The sequence below is a fragment of the Schistocerca piceifrons genome, unplaced genomic scaffold (assembly GCF_021461385.2).
Source record: "Schistocerca piceifrons isolate TAMUIC-IGC-003096 unplaced genomic scaffold, iqSchPice1.1 HiC_scaffold_1305, whole genome shotgun sequence".
Classification (NCBI taxonomy): domain Eukaryota; kingdom Metazoa; phylum Arthropoda; class Insecta; order Orthoptera; family Acrididae; genus Schistocerca; species Schistocerca piceifrons.
The window spans coordinates 10,001-15,000 of NW_025727131.1; the positions used below are offsets into that span (position 1 = coordinate 10,001).

General features: G+C 54.5%; 1 non-coding gene across 1 annotated transcript in view; it reads left to right on the forward strand.

The window, feature by feature from the left end:
- Nucleotides 1-3,231: 3,231 nt before the first annotated feature.
- The window catches only part of LOC124731832, a 1,909-nt gene continuing 140 nt past the window's right edge, over nt 3,232-5,000 (forward strand). Inside the window, exon 1 of the ribosomal RNA XR_007008503.1 lies at nt 3,232-5,000. This exon is cut by the window's right edge and continues 140 nt beyond it. This is a non-coding gene — a ribosomal RNA (small subunit ribosomal RNA).

The following is a 5,000-nucleotide window of genomic DNA, read 5'->3' on the forward strand; positions in this document are numbered from 1 at the left end:
AACCCAAGTTGTCCCCTAACCTAACCCATGTTGTCCCCTAACCTAACCCATGTTGTGCCTTAACCTAACCCATGTTGTGCCTTAACCTAACCCATGTTGTGCCTTAACCTAACCCATGTTGTCCCCTAACCTAACCCATGTTGTCCCCTAACCTAACCCATGTTGTGCCTTAACCTAACCCATGTTGTCCCCTAACCTAACCCATGTTGTGCCTTAACCTAACCCATGTTGTCCCCTAACCTAACCCATGTTGTCCCCTAACCTAACCCATGTTGTCCCCTAACCTAACCCATGTTGTGCCTTAACCTAACCCATGTTGTGCCTTAACCTAACCCATGTTGTCCCCTAACCTAACCCATGTTGTCCCCTAACCTAACCCATGTTGTCCCCTAACCTAACCCATGTTGTCCCCTAACCTAACCCATGTTGTCCCCTAACCTAACCCATGTTGTCCCCTAACCTAACCCATGTTGTCCCCTAACCTAACCCATGTTGTCCCCTAACCTAACCCATGTTGTCCCCTAACCTAACCCATGTTGTCCCCTAACCTAACCCATGTTGTGCCCTAACCTAACCCATGTTGTGCCCTAACCTAACCCATGTTGTGCCCTAACCTAACCCATGTTGTGCCTTAACCTAACCCATGTTGTCCCCTAACCTAACCCATGTTGTCCCCTAACCTAACCCATGTTGTCCCCTAACCTAACCCATGTTGTCCCCTAACCTAACCCATGTTGTCCCCTAACCTAACCCATGTTGTGCCTTAACCTAACCCATGTTGTCCCCTAACCTAACCCATGTTGTCCCCTAACCTAACCCATGTTGTCCCCTAACCTAACCCATGTTGTCCCCTAACCTAACCCATGTTGTCCCCTAACCTAACCCATGTTGTCCCCTAACCTAACCCATGTTGTCCCCTAACCTAACCCATGTTGTCCCCTAACCTAACCCATGTTGTGCCCTAACCTAACCCATGTTGTCCCCTAACCTAACCCATGTTGTGCCTTAACCTAACCCATGTTGTGCCTTAACCTAACCCATGTTGTCCCCTAACCTAACCCATGTTGTCCCCTAACCTAACCCATGTTGTGCCTTAACCTAACCCATGTTGTGCCGTAACCTAACCCATGTTGTGCCTTAACCTAACCCATGTTGTGCCTTAACCTAACCCATGTTGTGCCTTAACCTAACCCATGTTGTGCCTTAACCTAACCCATGTTGTGCCTTAACCTAACCCACGTTGTCCCCTAACGTAACCCACGTTGTCCCCTAACGTAACCCACGTTGTCCCCTAACGTAACCCACGTTGTCCCCTAACGTAACCCACGTTGTCCCCTAACGTAACCCACGTTGTCCCCTAACGTAACCCACGTTGTCCCCTAACGTAACCCACGTTGTCGCCTATCGTAACCCACGTTGTCGCCTAAACCTGCTCTGTAATTGTTATACGACTCGTTCAATTAGTGTAGTGTTGCCCACCCGCAACCCTCGCAATATAGTTCGCTACTCGCACTGCCCGCTCCCCTGTGTATCGCTTCATGTTAAACACCTTGCAAGTCTTGCTGACTTTCCACATGCTCCTGCTGTACACTGTAATGTGGATGGCAGCAGGGCGTACATGCCGCCCCCCCCCCCCCCCCACCTCTCCCCACGTCCCCACCTTGCCCCCTGCCTTCGCAAGGTGGTTGGTGACAAGTTTGCATGTTCAATGCCCTTCGCATGCGACGTACGCAGGCTACGTTGTGGTGCGGCCTGTGTCAACTGTCCGCTGATGTCGTACGCGTGAACCACAATCTGTACTGCACATTCGTCCTTATGTACTGAATGATACATCGTGGCACATGTGTGACCGTACAACGACTGCGCCCAAAAACGGCGGACCATACAGTGCAAATATTGTGCACGCAGCTACGTGTCGTCTCCCTATGAGAGCTGGATTGCAGTGTGGTACGCCATAGAGACGTGTGGGAGGAACGGACGCCGTGGATGGCGATCAGCATGAGCTGTCTGTTGATGTATTCGGACCTAGTCGTCTCTCCTCACACACCGTGATGGCATGGTGCAGCGCGTTCCATATCTGCGACATGCTACAGAAGCCGGTTGACAGTCGTTCGAGCAATGGACATCGCATACGTACGGGGGCCACCTTCCACGTATTGTCTAGGCGTGCACATTTTGTTGCGTGTATGTGGGCAGACGTAGTGTGGCGTGACACCTGACACAGGCATGCAATAATGGTTGAAGTTGCAAATGGCGATGGACGCCTACGTTTTCTGGTGAAGTTACGCAAATGAAGAAATGGTAACCCGTTGTGGTGCGGTTGTTCTCGCTAGGGGTGAATCGGTGATGGCGACGATAGGTTGAGGTACTAACCGGTTGTTCCAGCGATACCCACCATGCCGACGAAACTGAACGGCATCTGGGTGTGAAGCGATACGCGGCGGTGGCTGGGTGGGACCGTCCCCGGCCGGTGAGGGGGCGCCTCCCGGCGTGCTGGCCGCGCGGTGCGTGGGCGCACGCGCTACAGCCGGCTGGTGGGGGCGGCCAGTGGCAGGCGCGCCGGCCGACGGACGCGGCAGGCGTCGCAGCTGCGCGCCGGCGCACCCTGCGCGCGGCGCCGTGCGGCCAAAGTAGGTCCTCGCGGGCCCGGTGCGAAGCGCGGTGGACATCTGCAGTGTGCTGGTCCGATTGAGGACTGTGTGCGTTGAGGATGCGCCGCCGCCCGGCGCTCGGCGCCGCGACGCCGTCTGCTGCTCGGTCGCCCCAGCGGTTCTCGCTGGTGGTTTGTATCGCAGCTGTGCGGATGTGTTGGCGTGTGCGCTGTGCTGGGAGAGTTCGCTTCGGCACCCAAGTGGGGCTTTTGTCCTTCTGTGGCGCTGGCGTTGGAGCTGCCGGTCACCGTAGGTGGCGCGTGTTGTCTCCCGCCGGCAATGCCACGACAGCACGCTCCCGGGCCTCTGTCGGCAGCGGCAAGCTCAGTTGGGAGCACGGGTGGTCGCACCGAAAGCGTCTACTCGCCTAACTCCGGGCGATTGCGCCTCTCTCGAACCCGACCAAGTACTTGGGACGGCGCTGCGCGCCGCCGGGACCTGAGAGGGTTTCGAGGTGTATTGTGCAGGGGAGCTCAGCCTCCTCCTGTTTGCAGAATGATTGAGCGGACGCTTGCGTGTTCGCGCGGGCCCCCGGGACACACTCCCGGGCGGCCGGCTGCTCAGCTCTAGTTGACGCAGCTCCCTGGTTGATCCTGCCAGTAGTCATATGCTTGTCTCAAAGATTAAGCCATGCATGTCTCAGTACAAGCCGCATTAAGGTGAAACCGCGAATGGCTCATTAAATCAGTTATGGTTCCTTAGATCGTACCCACGTTACTTGGATAACTGTGGTAATTCTAGAGCTAATACATGCAAACAGAGTCCCGACCAGAGATGGAAGGGACGCTTTTATTAGATCAAAACCAATCGGTCGGCTCGTCCGGTCCGTTTGCCTTGGTGACTCTGAATAACTTTGGGCTGATCGCACGGTCCTCGTACCGGCGACGCATCTTTCAAATGTCTGCCTTATCAACTGTCGATGGTAGGTTCTGCGCCTACCATGGTTGTAACGGGTAACGGGGAATCAGGGTTCGATTCCGGAGAGGGAGCCTGAGAAACGGCTACCACATCCAAGGAAGGCAGCAGGCGCGCAAATTACCCACTCCCGGCACGGGGAGGTAGTGACGAAAAATAACGATACGGGACTCATCCGAGGCCCCGTAATCGGAATGAGTACACTTTAAATCCTTTAACGAGTATCTATTGGAGGGCAAGTCTGGTGCCAGCAGCCGCGGTAATTCCAGCTCCAATAGCGTATATTAAAGTTGTTGCGGTTAAAAAGCTCGTAGTTGGATTTGTGTCCCACGCTGTTGGTTCACCGCCCGTCGGTGTTTAACTGGCATGTATCGTGGGACGTCCTGCCGGTGGGGCGAGCCGAAGGCGTGCGACCGCCCCGTGCGTGCTCGTGCGTCCCGAGGCGGACCCCGTTGAAATCCTACCAGGGTGCTCTTTATTGAGTGTCTCGGTGGGCCGGCACGTTTACTTTGAACAAATTAGAGTGCTTAAAGCAGGCAAGCCCGCCTGAATACTGTGTGCATGGAATAATGGAATAGGACCTCGGTTCTATTTTGTTGGTTTTCGGAACCCGAGGTAATGATTAATAGGGACAGGCGGGGGCATTCGTATTGCGACGTTAGAGGTGAAATTCTTGGATCGTCGCAAGACGAACAGAAGCGAAAGCATTTGCCAAGTATGTTTTCATTAATCAAGAACGAAAGTTAGAGGTTCGAAGGCGATCAGATACCGCCCTAGTTCTAACCATAAACGATGCCAGCCAGCGATCCGCCGCAGTTCCTCCGATGACTCGGCGGGCAGCCTCCGGGAAACCAAAGCTTTTGGGTTCCGGGGGAAGTATGGTTGCAAAGCTGAAACTTAAAGGAATTGACGGAAGGGCACCACCAGGAGTGGAGCCTGCGGCTTAATTTGACTCAACACGGGAAACCTCACCAGGCCCGGACACCGGAAGGATTGACAGATTGATAGCTCTTTCTTGATTCGGTGGGTGGTGGTGCATGGCCGTTCTTAGTTGGTGGAGCGATTTGTCTGGTTAATTCCGATAACGAACGAGACTCTAGCCTGCTAACTAGTCGCGTGACATCCTTCGTGCTGTCAGCGATTACTTTTCTTCTTAGAGGGACAGGCGGCTTCTAGCCGCACGAGATTGAGCAATAACAGGTCTGTGATGCCCTTAGATGTTCTGGGCCGCACGCGCGCTACACTGAAGGAATCAGCGTGTCTTCCTAGGCCGAAAGGTCGGGGTAACCCGCTGAACCTCCTTCGTGCTAGGGATTGGGGCTTGCAATTGTTCCCCATGAACGAGGAATTCCCAGTAAGCGCGAGTCATAAGCTCGCGTTGATTACGTCCCTGCCCTTTGTACACACCGCCCGTCGCTACTACCGATTGAATGA